This window comes from Mobula birostris, chromosome 3, assembly GCF_030028105.1.
Source record: "Mobula birostris isolate sMobBir1 chromosome 3, sMobBir1.hap1, whole genome shotgun sequence".
Taxonomy (NCBI): domain Eukaryota; kingdom Metazoa; phylum Chordata; class Chondrichthyes; order Myliobatiformes; family Myliobatidae; genus Mobula; species Mobula birostris.
Genome location: NC_092372.1, coordinates 30398813 through 30416544, shown reverse-complemented (window position 1 = coordinate 30416544; position 17732 = coordinate 30398813). Strand labels below are relative to the sequence as shown.

Genomic DNA, 17732 nt, shown 5'->3' with positions numbered 1-17732 from the left:
GTTGTGGGGATGGAACTGGACTCTCTGATGGTGGTGTCTGAAAAGAGAATGCTGTCCAAGTTGCATGCCATCTTGGACAATATCTCCCATCCACTACATAATGTATTGGGTGGGCACAGGAGTACATTCAGCCAGAGACTCATTCCACCGAGATGCAACACAGAGCGTCATAGGAAGTCATTCCTGCCTGTGGCCATCAAACTTTACAACTCCTCTCTTGGAGGGTCAGACACCCTGAGCCAATAAGCTAGTCCTGGACTTATTTCCTGGCATAATTTACATATTACTATTTAACTATTTATGGATTTATTACTATTTATTATTTATGGTGCAACTGTAACGAAACCAATTTCCCCCAGGATCAATAAAGTATGACTATGACTATGACTAACAACATCTGCCCATAAAACAACTTACTGGCACAATGAAAAAAAACCCTGGACGTTTCGGCCCTTGGCTTGGCAGGCTTGACATAATTTGGCCGTTATGGAAAACTAATTGGGGAGCCCTGCCCTACACCATCACTATTGCCACAAACAAGATTTCATGACCAGACGAAGGGTCTCGCCCTGATGCATCGACACAGATGCTGCTCGCCTAGCTGACTTTCCAGATTTCGCTGGAGCCACATGCAGCGCTCGGGGAGGGCGGGGCGGAGAGCCCGTGCGTATGGGGGGGGAGGGCGGAGACGTGTTGGCGTCACAATTGGAGTCTGCCTGACGTGCGTGCGTGCGCGGGGAGCCGGGGCGACGCGGCGTCACATTGCGGCGTAAGTGTATGGCAACAATCGGTACTGTGACAATCAATGGCGGAGGCGGCGCGGTGGCTGTCGAGAGCCTGAACCTGTTCAGTGTGGAGGGGGCGCGGACACTGAGGCTAGCCGCTGGAGGTCCTTATGCGGGGACGTGTGTGACTTGTGCTCTTCATCCGTAACGCTGGGAGAAAAGCGGAGTGAGGTAGGACCGGAGCCAGAGTGCTAGAGGCCGGGTCAGCGGGGACGGGGAAAGGCTCGGCTTGGCTTGGCTGCCTGTTTCCAATGGCCCTTTAAACCTTGATTGTGAGTGACAGCTTTGGTCTCACCCGGCCAGACAGTCGAAATGATTGTATCCCTTTTTTTAAAAAAGAAGCGGATTATTTGAATGATGTGGAATAATGGATATTTTATAATTAAAAATAATCATCGGAAAATCAGCGAAGGAATGATTGCACTGTCATTAATCAAGCTAGAATGCAGGGCTGCTTTTCGTAGCTGTATACCCTGTACACCCTGTACCTATTCGATCCCCTAAGATAAAGTATTTGATGCAGACTTTTTTTTCCTAGAAGAGAAGATCAGATATTTTTTACTAAACTGAATTGCGTACTCTACAAATGTGACCGTCTGCTACACATAAGCAATTAAATCTAGCGAAGTAGTTGAAGCTATTCGTGAAATCATTTAATCTCTGTTTAAAGGACATATTTGTAGTTTAACGTTGGGTGAAGATTAAATTGCTGGATTATTCAGTAAATTGCTCTCGAGAAACATAATCAAATATTTCATAATCAAGTTATTATGCTTATTAAACGTAGAAGGAATTTGCGGGATCTTATTATGTTAGCAAGTCTCAATTCACAAACGTATCATCTAATTTTAATAATGAATTTTGGCAATAGATTCAACAATTCGTGGAAAGGTGTACCCACTTGTGCAAACGATATGGGGAGGTTGTGCATCTGTGCATGATTATTCAGAAATAATAGTGTTAGTTTTCTCTTTTGATTATATTTCAATCATCTGAAAGGGGATGTGACATGTTTTGATGCTGAAATCTATCAGGGTTCAGCTGTTTCATCTCAACAGGAATTCTGTTTGTTTTGAAAGGCATTTGTCAGTAATTTGATGGATTAAAATAGGTATTAATATGCATATATTTAAGTATGCTTTATTTTCTATTATCTGTTCTTCCAAGAAACCTTAAGACCATAACACAAAGGAGCAGAGTTCGGAGATTTGCTCCCATAGAGTCAACTCCGCCATTCCATCTTGGCTGATTTATTATCCCTCCCAACCCTGTTCTCCTCCCTTCTTCCCATAACCTTTGATGCCTGACTAATCAAGAACATATCAACCTCTACTTTAATTGCACCTGCCTTCACAGTCATCTGTGCCAATGAATTCCACAGATTCACCACCCTCTGGCTAAATAAATTCCTCCTCATCTCTGTTCTAAAGGGATGTTCCTCTATTCTGAGGCAGTGTCTAGACTCCCTCACTATAGGAAACATCCACTCTTTTCAGGCCATTTGGTGTTCAATAGGTTTCAATGAGATGCCCCCTAGGTCAGGGGTTCACAACCTTTTTATGCCACAGACCAATACCATTAAGCAACGGGTCCATGGATCCAGGTTGGGAGCCCCTGTTCTAGATGATGGAGATTTTTCTGAATATTGGAAAACCTTAATAATATGAGGGTTACTTTTTGTTTAACAAGTTTTATGATGTTCATGTGACTGACAGTCTGCCTTTTTGCTAGAAATTAGTGAGGTAATAAGCTGTTCTCGAGCTTGCAGCTGGGTACAGCTATTGATTATAACTGACATTTCGATGATAAACTCTGTCATCTTCATCAGGGATGGTGGAGTTTGTCATTGAAATGTTGGTTGTAATCAATATGTACTCGGCTAGAAGTCCAAGAAGAGCTTATTCGCAATCTACACCAGGAAAGTACTAGATCATTTATCACACCTCTAATTTTGAAGATCCTAACAGATATTTAATTCCTGAAAGGCATTGGATAGTACTTGTGATCAAAATTTAAAACATATATGAGTGTAAATCATTTTGTTCACATGAGAAAGAGTACACTGGCTATTTTTTCACATCCTGCCAACAAAAGAAACACGATGCATAGAAGCATGATTGTCTACTTCAGTCTTGATTTTCCGTCTGGCTGGATAAAGGCCTGACAGGAGTGCTGGTTGTAGTGCCATGTGCTGGTAGAAGTATAGATCAGGGGTCCCCAATCTTTTGCACCCCGCGGACCAGTTTAATAGTGACGATGTTCTTGTGGACCGGCCGATGGGAGGGTGTTCAAGTTCAACAGTGCGTGACAGGGAATGAGGAAAGGTGCAGCTGACTCATATCATTTCATATCGCCAAATCATATCGTTTCTGCGCAGTCTGGTAGCACATGCTCCCCAACGTGGTTGGGGACCGCTATATAGATGATAATTTAAAATATGTTCTGTATTGGTAATTCTGAAATCCATTACTATACACACATGCACATTTGTAAACTTTTTTTGTGTTAAAAGTGTGTCATACCGTGGTTATTATCCTAAACTGAATTTCTGTGACTGAAGAGCCTACTGTCAGCATTTGGGTCCACTAAGTAACTAGCTAAGCAATGGTTTGTTCGCCCATATTTCAAGAAGAATGAAATGGTATATACAAGCATATATAATGTGCTATCACAAACAAGAGAAAATCTGCAGATGTTGGAAATCCAAGCAACACACACAAAATGCTGGAGGAACTCAGCAGGCCATGCAGCATCTATGGAAAAAGACGCTTCGGGCCAAGACCCTTCGGCAGGACTGTAGAAGGAAAAAGATGAGTAGATTTAACAGGTGGGAGGAGTGGAGAGAGAAACACAAGGTGATGTGAAACCGGGAGGGGGAGGGGTGAAATAAAGAGCTGGGAAGTTGATTAGTGAGAGAGATACAGCGCTGGAGAAGGAGGAATCTGATAGGGGAGGACAGAAGCTCATGGAAGAAAGAAAAGGGCAAGGAGCACCAGGGGGAGGTGATAGGCAGGTAAGGAGATAAGGTGAGAGAGGGGAATGGGAATGGGGAATAGTGTTCGGGGGAGGGGGAGGTAGGAGCTTTCCAAGAAGTTTGAGAAATCGATGTTCATGCCATCAGGTTGGAGGCTACCCAGATGGAATATAAGGTATTGTTACTCCAACCTGAGTATGGCCTCTTCACGATAATAGAGGAGGCCACACTCCCCCTTCTCCAGCTCTATCTCTTTCACTAATCAACTTCTCAGCTCTTTACTTCACCCCCACCCCCCTCCCCCCCCCCCCACCGATATCTTACTCTGACTCTTCATCCTCTTTTTGCAGGCCTGATGAAGGATCTCGGCCTGAAACGTCGACTCTATTCCATAGATGCTGTCTGGCTGGCTGATTTCCTCCAGGTTTTTGTGTGTTGCATATATAACATGCTGTTTTGTTCTTACTTAATAAAGCATAAACTTGAATGTTCCAAAGTATGTTCACTAAATTGATTCCTGAAATGAAAAAGTGGTCTAATGAGGTGAAGGAGGAGAATATGGCGGCACGACGCAGCGCACAGCGGCCACTCCAGTGATGAATATCTGTTATCTGTCGAGTAGGGTGCTATGCATAATCCTGATTTTGATTTGATGGAGACAGACGTGAGAGCCCAGAGGAACATCTGATGAAACTTCTGAAATGCCTGTTTCACTGCCACTGCTACTGTGTAATCCAGAATCTCTGGAGGGGAAGGCCCTGAATCCTCAGGTTTGCCTGTTGCTTGGCGGCTGGGGCCAGGATCGAAGTGCTGGGCAGAGATGGTGTTCGGTGTCAGAGGGCTGGTTGGAGGCTCGAAGTTTTCGGACGGACTCAGAGTTGGCTGTGGTTGGGTGCTTCCAGGGTGCTGCACTGACAAGCTTGCGGCGCTGGAGGTTCATGGCAGGGAGAGTTTTCTTCCTACTTCTAACGTCTGTGTGAGATGATGGGCTATCGGGACTTTGAGACTTTTTTTTTACCGTGCCCATGGTCTGCTCTTTATCAGATTACGGTATTGCTTTGCACTGTTGTAACTATATGTTATAATTATGTGGTTTTTGTCAGTTTTAGTCTTGGTCTGTCCTGTGTTTCTGTGATATCATAATGGAGGAACATTGTATCATTTCTTAATACATGCATTTCTAAATGACAATAAACAAGGACTGAGTGTCCTCATAATCTAATAATCTAATATTTTCTTAGAAGAATGAGAGGTGATCTTATTGAAATGTTGCATATTGAGCAGTTCTTACAGAGATGAATGTTTAAAGAATGTTTTCTTTATTTGGGAAAAATCGACATCTAGATTAAAGGTGTCGTTTCTGGATGAAGGGTCGCCTATTTAAGATGTGTTGAATATTTGGGGCTGTGAAAATTTGGAATTCACAAAGTCAGTGAGCTGAAAATCAGGTTAATGGGCATATTCCAGGCTAAAATGGAAAGACTTTTGAATTACAGAGGAACCAAGGGTTCTGGTGATCTGTCAGGAGAGTAGGTTTGAATCCAAGAACATCAGCTGATATCTCACCGAAAGGAGTTAAAACATAACAGTGGCAACGAGTTATTTTTAAAACGAACCCAAGATGACTGCCTACCTGCTGAAACGCAGCAAGACATTTGTGTAAAAAAACAGCAGTGTAGCATGTGTCTCTTCAGAAGAGTGAGAGAGAAAGTCAAGTTAAAAAAAGACAGAAAACAGAAAATTTCATGTGTTCATAAACAGTGAGTACTGGGTGATAAAAAAATTTTATGGTTATTAAAAGGCCAGAAATAGCTGGCTACATCAAAAAGATAGACATGTTTGATTACAAAGCAGATAAATGGATATTGTATATGGAGCAAATTGAGCAGTAATTTAGCCAATGAGAAAGAAGTACCAGTTTTGTTGAGTGCATTGGATTTAAAGGCAGACAGTTTGCTTTGGAGTTTTACTGCTCCAACCAAACCAGCAGAAATTAGCTTTGCTGGTATCGTGAAAGTATTGCAGGAACATTTAGAACTGTAACCATTGTTGATTGCAGAACAATTTAAGTTTCATAAATGGAATCTAAAGGAAGGGAAGTACATTTCAGCGTACGTGCCTGAATTGAAGAGACTGAGCATTGTCAATTCGGTAGTGGGCTTAATGGTGCATTGAGAGACCATTTAGTTTATGAAATCTAACAAGAAAGCATTCAAAAATGGCTCATAACTGAAACACAACTTACGTTTAAAAGAACAGTTGAAATTACTGATCAATATATACAGGAGACAGAGACGCAGTTGAGTTGCATTCAGGAATGAAAGTGAACATGAACAAAATTGCATTGTCTAAACAGGAACCAGCATAGCCGAACAAATTGTGTTGTCATTGTGGCAAGGGCTCACCTGCACCAGGCCAATGCGAAACTTGCAGAAAATACAACAGTGTAGATCACATACAAAGAATATGTCCGGCAGGCAAAAATAAATGAACTGCACGGAAAAGAGAAAAACTTAAGAAGTCAAGTTCACTTTGAAAAAGAACACTGATCTGCATACTGTTGATAAAAAAAATCTGATAATGATGAGAGTGACATAGAATTAAGATTTACAACGTGAAAACAACAATAGTCAAGCAAGTGAACAGCAAGTTAATTAAACTGGAATTGAACACTGGCTTGGACATTTCAGTCATTCCACAAGATGGCTTTGAATGGCATTGTAAAGGTACAGAATTGAAGCCTACAGATGTCCAACTAAAAACTTATACTGGAGAAAAGATAATTCCTGTTGGAATGACATGTAAAAGTGAAATATAACAACCTTTAAATCATATGGGGCTTGTATGTGGTTAGAAACAGGAGGGCCAGTATTGTTGAGGTTGTGAGTGGCAGAGACACCTACAACTTGATTAGAGATCCATCCACCATTTGCATACCACATCCCCTGTAATAGAGTCAACTAAAAGTAAACTAAAAAGGTAGTAGATGTTGCCATAACTGTCTCCATGCTGTACACCATGAATAGGTGCCCAACAGAGGACAAACAGGTGTTAATGCCAACCTCTGTGCCCCTGTTTGGAAAGCATATTGTGTGTACCAAGAAAGGACCATGCTGGGGCCGGATGGTGGCACAACGACATCGGCGCCGGACCTGGGAGCAGAGGTTCCCGGGTTCAAAACTAATCGGGTCCGCTCCCAAGTACACTTTCCATCCGTGACGGGTTGAGTGTCGAGATTGCAACTCGACCTCGTAAAAATAAAAGGGAAAATACCGCGAAAATGTCCATGTGAGGAGTGGCACACCACACAGTCTCTCTCTCTCGCTCCGCGCCTTGTAAAAGCCATGAAAAAGACATCATCATGGACGCAAGCACGGACACGCAGATGCTCACGCACAGACGCACACGCAGATGCTCACGCACAGACTTGCACGCACGCAGGCACACGCCAAAAAAAAGGACCATGCTGTTCAGAGGGATCGTGAACGTGACAAGAGCAGTGAATCAACTACAGCAGTTTTTGTAGGCAGCTTATCTGAAAAGGCTTCTGATATGTTAATCAGGCAGTTACTTGCGAGATGTTGTTTGGTTTTAAACTGGAGGGGAGTTCAAAGAGCTTCAGGAAAGTTGCAACCCTTCAGCTTTTGTGAGTATAAAGAACTAGAATCTGCTTTGTGTGCATTATGGTTATTACACTAACTTCAAGTGGGAGACAAAAAGCTACTTTTAAAAGTAGAAGCAAAGACCACAGCCCAGCAAAGTCAATGGAGATACAAAAACAGAGGATTCGTCAGATAATGTTGTGAATGAGGAAGCAAAGAGGAGAGATCAGATTGTAAAGGGAACAATAGAAGAATTAATAAGATAATACTCCAGTGAATTGCATGCATCTTCCCACAATCAAGATGCACAATTTGTAGAAAGAAGAAAAAGGAAAAGAAAGAGGAGGATGACATAAATGCTATGGAAATGAAAGGATAAATGAGACCTAATTCCTAGAAAATGGAGAATGAGAAAAAAAGACGACGTTGGAAAAGAGCAAAACAAGGATCAAAATAGATCCTGAGAGAAAAGCTGAGAAAAGGAGAAGAAATGTGTCCAGAGCTGTCAGACCCATTTCCTGCAGTCTCAGAGTCGTCAACTACAACCAAGGAGGAGGCCCTTTGGTTTTCACAGCTACAGGTCTTACCTGCTAAGCATAACCATAGAACCATTGAAACTACAGCACAGAAACAGGCCTTTTGGCCCTTCTTGGCTGTGCCGAACCATTTTCTGCCTAGTCCCACTGACCTGCACACAGACCATATCCCTCCATATACCTCCCATCCATGTATCTGTCCAATTTATTCTTAAATGTTAAAAAAGAACCTGCATTTACCACCTCGTCTGGCAGCTCATTCCATACTGCCACCACTCTCTGTGTGAAGAAGCCCCCCCTAATGTTCCCTTTAAACTTTTCCCCCCTCACCCTTAACCCATGTCCTCTGGTTTTTTTCTCCCCTTGCCTCAGTGGAAAAAGCCTGCTTGCATTCACTCTACCTCTACCCATCATAATTTTATATACCTCTATCAAATCTCCCCTCATTCTTCTACGCTCCAGGGAATAAAGTTCTAACCTATTCAACCTTTCTCTGTATCTGAGTTTCTCAAGTCCTGGCAACATCCTTGTAAACCTTCCCTGCACTCTTTCAATCTTATTTATATCCTTCCTGTAATTTGGTGACCAAAACTGAACACAATACTCCAGATTCGGCCTCACCAATGCCTTATACAACCTCATCATAACATTCCAGCTCTTATACTCAATACTTTGATTAATAAAGGCCAATGTACCAAAAGCTCTCTTTACGACCCTATCTACCTGTGACGCCACTTTTAGGGAATTTTGTGTCTGTATTCCCAGATCCCTCTGTTCCACTGCATTCCTTAGTGCCTTACCATTAACCCTGTATGTTCTACCTTGGTTTGTCCTTCCAATGTGCAATACCTCACACTTGTCTGTATTAAACTCCACCTGCCATTTTTCAGCCCATATTTCTAGCTGGTCCAAATCCCTCTGCAGGCTCTGAAAGCCTTCATTGTCTAAAAAAACAATTATCCCACAAGAGAAAGAAATCCTCAGTAGCAATTAAATCTTTAAGCCTGAATTGAAGTATTTTAAATTTATTATGCTGTGGGTGTCTGTACTGTATGTAGTAGCTGTAGTATGTAGTATACGTAGTCTATAGTATGCTATATATCAGGGGTAGGCAATCTTAAGCACAAATGATTTGCTAGCTTGCATTATTCATTAATTTGAGGCAAACCATAACTTGATGTATTTAAATGGATAATTCCTATATTTCAAGTTTTTTATGGCATTTATCTGGCCCACCGTCCGCTCATTAATACGCGATCCGGCCCACAGAGGCAAAAAGGTTGCCGACCCATGCTATATATGGAGTGGAGATGCATTCTCTGTTGTGTTGGAGTTTATAGCTAAGCATGGACGAGTGTTGTATACTGAATATCAAGTCAAATCAAGTTGTTTTTTATTGTCGTTTTGACCATAACTGCTGGTACAGTACACAGTAAAAACGACACAACATTTTTCAGGACCATGGTGCTACATGAAACAATGCAAAAACTACACTGAACTATGTAAAACAATACAAAAACTACACTAGACTACAGACCTACCCAGGACTGCATAAAGTGCACAAAACAGTGCAGGCGTTACAATAAATAATAAACAAGATAATATGCACAGTAGAGGGTATAGTAGGTTGGTGTCAGTCCAGGCTCTGGGTATTGAGGAGTCTGGTGGCTTGGGGGAAGAAACTGTTACATAGTCTGGTCGTGAGAGTCCGAATGCTTCGGTGCCTTTTACCAGATGGCAGGAGGGAGAAGAGTTTGTATGAGGGGTGCGTGGGGTCCTTCATAATGCTGTTTGTTTTACGGATACAGTGTGTGGTGTAAATGTCTGTAATGGCAGGAAGAGAGACCCCGATGATCTTCTCAGCTGACCTCACTATCTGCTGCAGGGTCTTGCAATCCGAGATGGTGCAATTTCCAAACCCGGCGGTGATGCATCTGCTCAGGATGCTCTCAATACAACCTCTGTAGAATGTGGTGAGGATGGGGGGGTGGGCGATTGACTTTTCTCAGCCTTTGCAGAAAGTAGAGATGCTACTGATCTTTCTTTGCTATGGAGTTGTATTTGAGTAATATTATAAATGTATTCAATAAAGCACTCTTTGTCATTTAAATAATCCATTACAGGTTATATGTAAAAGTAAGTGAATTGCATACAAAATGACACTATCAAATGATATGCACGTACGTCTCTTAAAGTAAACACGAAGTTAAACTTGCCTTCTTGACTGTCCACATTTTTCTTTGAAATTAGTTTTATGTTTTGGAGTTACAAAACATAACAATATTGCTTGTACTGGTAGGTTATTTTGGATTATGAGATCAATTTTTAACAGTTACCTGGACTATACCTTTTCCCACCCTGTTACTTGTAAAAAATGCCATCCCCTTCTCTCAATTCCTCCGTCTCCAATGCATCTGCTCTCAGGATGAAGCTTTTCATTCTAGAACGAAAGAGATGTCCTTTTTCTTCAAAGAAAGGGGCTTCCGGTCCTCCACCATCAACACTGTCCTCAACCACATTGTTTCCATTTTGTGCACGTCTGCCCTCAGCCCATCCTCCCGCCTCCCAACCAGGAATAAGGTTCGTCTTGTCCTTGCCTACCACCCCACCAGCCTCCGTGTCCAGCACATAATTCTCCGTAATTTCCACTATTTCCACCATCTCTTACGGGATCCCACCACCAAGCACCTTTTCCCCTGTCAATCACCACCCCCCCCCCACACTTTCTGCTTTCTGCAGGGATCGTTCCCTATGCGACTCCCTTGTCCATTTGTCCCTCCCCACAGATCTCCCTCCTGGCACTTATCCTTGCAAGTGGAACAAGTGCTACACCTGCCCCTACACCTCCTCCCTCACTACTATTCAGGGCCTCAAGCAGTCCTTCCAGGTGAGGCAATACTTCCTTGTGAGCCCTTTGAGGTCATATATTGTGTCCAGTTCTCTTGGTGTGTCCTCTTGTATATTGGTGAGACCTAACGTAGATTGGGAGACCGCTTTGCCGAGTACCTACACTCCATCCACCAGAGATAGCAGGATCTCCCAGTGGCCACCCATTTTAATTCCACTTCCCATTCCCATTCCGACATGTCAGTCCATGGTCTCCTCTACTGTTGCAATGAGGACATGCTCAGGTTGGAGGAACAACACCGTGTATTCTATCTGGGTAGCCTCCAAACTGATGGCATGAACATCGATTTCTTGAACTTACAGTAATGCTCTCCCCCACTTCACCATTCCCCATTCCCTTTACCCTCACTCACCTTCTCTTTACCTGCCCATCAACTCCCCCTCGGGCTCCTCCCCCTATCTTCCATGGCCTTCTGTCCTCTCCTATCAGACTTCCCCTTCTCCAGCCCTGTATCTCTTTCACCAATCAACTTCCCTTCTCTTTACTTCATCCCTCACCCCTTCCAGGTTCACCTATCATCTTGTGTTTCTTTCTCCCCTCCCCCACTTTCTTACTCTGACTCCTCAGCATTTTTTTTCCTGTCCCAATGAAGGATCAGTCCAAAACATTGTCTATAGTCTTTTCCAAAGATGCTGCCTTGCCTGCTGAGATCCTCCAGCATTTTGTGCATCTTGTATGGATTCTTATTATTAAAGTCAGGGTACAGTATATTCAAAATATGGTACTATCTATTTGAATTGACAATAAACTGGACTGGTCAAAGAACACTGAGGCTGTCTACAAGAAGGGTCAGAGCCACCTCTATTTCCTGAGGAGACTGAAGTCCTTTAACATCTACCAGACGATGCTGAGGATGTTCTACGAGTCTGTGGTGGCCAGTGCTATCATGTTTGCTGTTGTGTGCTGGGGCAGCAGGCTGAGGGTAGCAGACACCGATAGAATCAACAAACTCATTCGTAAGGCCAGTGATGTTGTGGGGATGGAACTGGGTTCTCTCACGGTGGTGTCTGAAAAGAGGATGCTGTCTAAGTTGCATGCCATCTTGGTCAATGTCTCCCATCCACTATATAATGTACTGGGTGGGCACAGGAGTACATTCAGCCAGAGACTCATTCCACTGAGATGCAGCACAGAGCGTCATAGGAATTCATTCCTGCCTGTGGCTATCAAACTTTACAACTCCTCCCTTGGAGGGTCAGACACCCTGAGCCAATAGGCTGGTCCTGGACTTATTTCATAATTTACTGGCGTAATTTACATATTACTATTTAACTAATTATGGTTCTATTACTATTTATTATTTATGGTGCAACTGTAACGAAAACCAATTTCCCCCGGGATCAATAAAGCATGACAATGACTATGACTATTCAGGAAATGTTTCCGTTCAGTGGTTTATAATAACCCACAATTTTTGTGAAGCTGTCCTGGTTGGTTATCTTCTTGACCATCTTTGCAAATCAGAATTAAGTTTAATATCACTGGCAAATGTTGTGAAATCTGTTAACTTTGCAGCAACAGTACAATGCAATACATAATTTAAAAAATTGAATTATAGTGTTTGTGTGTGTGTACACACACATATACAATAAGTATTGCAAATACAGAGGAAATAAGGAAATAGTGAGGTGGTGTTCATGGATTCAATGTCAATTCAGAAATCAGTTAGCCGAGCTGTAGAAGCTGCTCCTGAATTGCTGAGTGTGTGCCTTCAAGCTTCTGTACCTCTTTCCCGATGGTAGCGATGAGACCAAGGCATGACCTGGGTGATGGAGTCCTTAATGATGGATCCTGCCTTTCTGAGGCATCACTCCTTAAAGATGTCCTGGATGCAACAGAGGCTAGTGCTGACTAATGTAGTCTTAAATGGGTATTCATGTCATTTTGTCTTTTTGTATAAAGTTACAATGTGCACAATAAATTTCCTTTCTTTAATGCAGCTTTGATTACTGCTAACACTCTTGTTTACTTTGAATGAAGTCAATAAATTACAAATTAAGTAAGGAGTCTTGTGATAGCTCTCACATTGTACACTAGCATATAAAATTCACTCCTCAAATAGTTTTTCTGATACTCTCTAGTTTCTGTTTCCGGTGGATGATTCTCTACATTTTATATGTTGTACAGAGCAACTTATTGTGGTCTGAGTAACTATATACAGTCACTTCGGCTGCAATTCAGGTCTTTTGGGGAAATTCACAGCTGTGTATCAAGCTATCGTAGATGTACATTTGTCCATTATAACATTTTGCAAAATTATAAATCATTTAAGTTATTGTGCATACACAAGAAACAGAGAAGATGCTTTTATACCTTCATGCAAGTACCATGCTGTGTTACATTAGCTATGTCAAAACATTAACATGATACATTTCCTGATTTTTTTTATTATATATATTCCTTTATTTCACCTTCCATTATACTCTTGGTTGATATAGTCAATATCCCATCAACTAACTGAACATAATTGTAGTTATTTTGCTAATGATGTGGTCAGTTTGGGGTCTATTCTCTATTCTTAAAGATTGTTAAGTGTTGGTGTGGAATATTTAAGATTATACGGTACAGTGGATGAACCTGATCCCTGGTATCAGATTACTGAATTGCAATCAAAGATCTCAAAATATGACCTTGCAGCCATAAAAAGAAACTCAATGTGATATTCAGACGTAATAGAGTAAACAATATTGGAAAGATGGATCCAGAATATTACATTTAACTAAGTAATGAAAAGAAAGGAAGGATGCATTCAAACCCCTAGATGCATGTCAGTCCATGGCCTCCTTTACTATCAGGATGAACCCCTATAGTTGATGTTGCCTTGATGAGGGGAAAATAGGGGTGGCCAGAAGGTACACAACACTTGTAGCTTTCCTGAAGTCTTCATTCCTCGTCTGTATCTGTAGTCTGTAGCACTATATATATGGAAGCTTTAAATTTCTTCCCCCTCCCATCCACTTTGCTATTTAAATAATACTTGAAGTTGCTCTATAATGGATGCATCCTAACCTAACCATGAAATTACTCTGCAATTAAATGTATTGTTTACTGAGCACAAAAGGGAAGAGTGGTTAATTAAAAAACTGAAATGGGTGTTGGAGGGGAAGTGTTTCAGTAAATGCTCCAATAATGAATTCAAGGTATCTTGAATAATATTGATTTTAGTTTCTTAAGCTGTTACTCTTTCTCAACCCCAAATTGTGGACGTAACACCAAAGCGCAAAAAAGTTTCCATGAAGAAATACTTCTGATCTGCTGTACTTTTAATATGGAAATGCTTATCAGTAGTTTTGGTTTCTAATCCTGACGGACTGACAATTTGCACCCAGCTCCAGGGTATTTAAATGAATTTTAATATGTAGCTTTATTATGGGTATTGACTGGAATTGGCAGTGAACGTTGTTATGTATTTGTGGATGTAACAGAGTTTAGTACATTTTCTGTTCGGACAATAGACAATTCAAAGCAATAAACTCAATAATACAAAGCCTTATATAAAGGGCACATGACTTGGAAATAAAAAATGAGAAAACTTCAGAAATTAAATAAAATATAATAACAGGTTTAATAGTAACAGCATTCAGTAATTAGTTAAAAAGAATGTGCGGACGTAAACAAGGTTTATTAGAGACCGAGCAGCAGAAACAATGAACTAGAAAGTTGATATTCTTTTGAATCGTAAATGAGACTGCTTATTTCTTGATCAATTTTCTGGAGCTTGTAAAGCACTTTCCCGTATTTTCCCCAACTTCCCTGTAAATTCTTTATCTCAGTTATTCTTAAAATTATCTCAATTTATGAGCGTGATGAGATACAAAGACAGAGGATGACGTTCGTCACTTGAGTCAGCTATTTGTTGTGACTGTAATCTAGAATTGTGTTGCAAAGATTTATTGAGTTGATTTTCACTTCAAATTTGATATAATTGGAATTTCAACAACTTTTTAATGTTGTGATATTCTTCAAAAATCCACAGTTTGTGTGATAAACACGGAGTTGAGAGCTCTCATTATCTCCATATAAATGTAAATTATAATTAGCTTTGTGTAAATGGTGATATACTGATATCTTCATATAGGCCATGCTAAAATATTCATACTCAGCTCTAAAGTTTTAAGAATTAAAAAAAACTGAAACTTTGTTTATCCATTACTAAGCAGTTGCTGACATGTAGCCAAAGTAGTTAAAGACCATCTATTATAATCTTAATCTGATCAGAACAGGTACTTGGTGAGAGTTCATACTTTATGTTCCTCATTCGCATAATGCGTTGGAACACCAGCTGAAGACACCACAAAAAATGCCAGTTGAGTTGTAAAATGTAACAAGATTTAACCAAATTTTTGATCTGAGCAGAAATATTGATGGTGTTTGGTTCCCAGAAAATATGACATTAAGGGAGATCTAGAAGCAAGCAATAGTCCTCACTACTACAGATGTTGTTTGATTCAGAGAACACTGGAGAGGATCCAAAAATGTTTTGCTGTTACAAATGTTCCCCTACTCTAAAGATATAACATCTTTAGCCTATCTAAAGCTGGTGTTAACATGATATTGTAAAATTAATACCTGAAGGTTACATGGTTCTGTTAGTATTGACTATTAAGTCTTAGATCACATCTAAACCTGAGTCTGGCACACAGCGTTCTTGGCATAATTACAAAGGATAATAGCAGAGGTCCAAGCAACACACACAAAATGCTGGAGGAACTCAGCAGGTCAGGCAGCATCAATGGAAAAGAGTACAGTCAATGTTTCAGTCTGAGACAGAAGAAGGGGAAGTCTGAGAGGGGAGGACAGAAGGCCATGGAAGAAAGAAATGGGGAAAGGAGCAACAGAGAGAAGCGATGGGCAGGCAAGGAGATAAGGTGAGAGAGGGAAAAGGAAATGGGGAAAGGTGACGGTGGGGGGAGGGGGGTGCCATTACCGGAAGTTCGAGATATCAATGTTCATGCTATCATGTTGAAGGCTACACAGACAGAATATAGGGTGATGTTCCTCCAACCTGAATGTGGCCTCATTACGACAAGAGGAACCATATCCCTGGTAGGGTGGCGGGAGGATGGGGTGAAAGCATTGGTAGTGAAGGAAGGCAAGCTTCTTACTTTGAAGGAGGAGAACATCTTTGTTCTGGAATGAAAATCCTCATTCTGAGAGCAGATGCAGCAGAGATGGAGGAATTGAGAGAAGGGGATGGCATTTTTACAAGTAACAGAGTGAGAAGAGGTACTGTCCATGTAACTGTGAGGGTCAGTGGGTTATGATAGACATCAGCAAAGATGGAGATAGAGATCGAGAAAGGGAAGGGAGTTGACAGAAATGGACCAGGTAAATTTGAGGGCAGGGTAGAAGTTGGAGGCAAAGTGGATGAAGTTGACGAGTTCTGCATAGTTGCATGAAGCAGCACCATTGCAGTCGTCGATGTGCAGGTAAAGTGCAGGACTTCCACCAGTGTAGGCTTGGAACATAGACTGTTCCACATAGCTGACAAACAGGCAGTCATAGCTAGGATCCATGCAAGTGCCCATGGCTACATCTTTTTTTTCAAGGAAGTGGGAGGAGCCAAAGGTTTAAAGGTCAAATTTAATGTCAAAGAAATATATATAATATACATCCTGAAATGCTTTTTCTTCGCCAACATCCACGAAAACAGAGGAGTGCCCCAAGGAATGAACGACAGTTAAACGTGGGAACCCCAAAGTACCCCCCCAGCTCTACCCTCCCGCGCATATGTGGCAGCAAGCAACAATCCCTCCTCCCCCCACCAGCAAAAAAACGGGTGTCGGTACCATCACCGAGCCCAAGCATGTGCTAAGCAATAGCAAAGACACAGACCAAAGTTACCCCAAAAGCTTCGCATTTCGTCCGACAATCAACAAGCCAAAGGTTCTCTCTCTCCCTGGTAAGGGAGAGGGAGGTGTCCCCCATTTTCACAGTGAGCGGGAGACATAACAACAACCCGCTGGTTTACAATGTTAGAAGTCTGTTTCATCGCTTTTTTTTGAGCTCTGTGTCCGAAGATCACAAAGACATCGGGTCTATGGCCCACAGCAAAAGATTTTCCGGCCTCCTTGAAGACACATGAGTCTCCTGCCCTGACACCGACCCCCGATCCGCCGGTCTCCAGAGCCCCGGGATCTTAGGCTTTTGAACACGATCGAGATTCTCAGGCCAGACCCTAGGCATGTCGAATTACGGCCAGTCGTAGAACCGGGAGAATGGGTCCCAGTCACACAAAGAACCGAAACCTGTGTGTAACTTCAGGTCAGGGTCTTCAAAAGAACTCTGAAAGGAAAAAATAAAGATATTGAAGGTAGAAATAGAGCTGTTTCTGAAGATGCAAGCAAAGGAGTTGCCGTTAGGAGAAATTATTAAGAGTAAGGAAAAGTTCCACTGGACGGAGGAGAGTGGGGATGGAGGTGAACTGGTTGGGTCTGGAGTCCAGAAAGAAACGGAAAGTTTTGAGACCTTCCTGGTGGGGGATGGAGGTATATAGGTACTGGACATCCATAGTAAAAATAAGTTGATGGGAACCTGGGAAGTTGAAAAGATGCAGTGTGTGTGAAGTGTCACAGATGTAGGTAGGAAGGGACTGAACTAGGTTGGAATTGGAGAGAGGGGTGTTGAAGCCAAGACGGTCGATGTCCTGTCAGCATTTGGTAATGAAAGGGTTCAGAGCAGGCAGAAAACCAGGGCAGGGTGTCCAGGAAGAGGAGGGTTGAAGATGGGAGAAGGGGTGGAGAGTCCTTGCCAAAGAAATAGGCTCGGAGACGAAGGCGGCAGAAAACGAGCTCAGTGTCATGGTGGGTGCAGAACTCACTAAAGTGTGAGTGCAAGGGGACAAAAGTGAGGCCCTTACTGAGAACAGAATGTTTGGCCTCAGAGAGGAGAATGTCGGAGGGAATGTTGAAGACCCGGCATGAATGA

The 17732-nt window shown here is 42.0% G+C and overlaps 1 protein-coding gene across 6 annotated transcripts in view; it reads left to right on the top strand.

Moving 5' to 3' along the window:
- The first annotated feature begins 720 nt into the window (after positions 1-720).
- Positions 721-17732, top strand: part of LOC140194958 (probable E3 ubiquitin-protein ligase HERC1) — a 299092-nt gene continuing 282080 nt past the window's right edge. For 5 of the 6 annotated variants that reach the window (XM_072252428.1, XM_072252427.1, XM_072252426.1 and 2 more), the window contains exon 1: positions 749-956. The gene's annotated coding sequence lies outside the window, so the exon portion shown is untranslated. Of the gene's footprint in view, positions 957-17732 lie in introns of all 6 variants that reach the window. The other variant, XM_072252425.1, reaches the window with a different exon arrangement.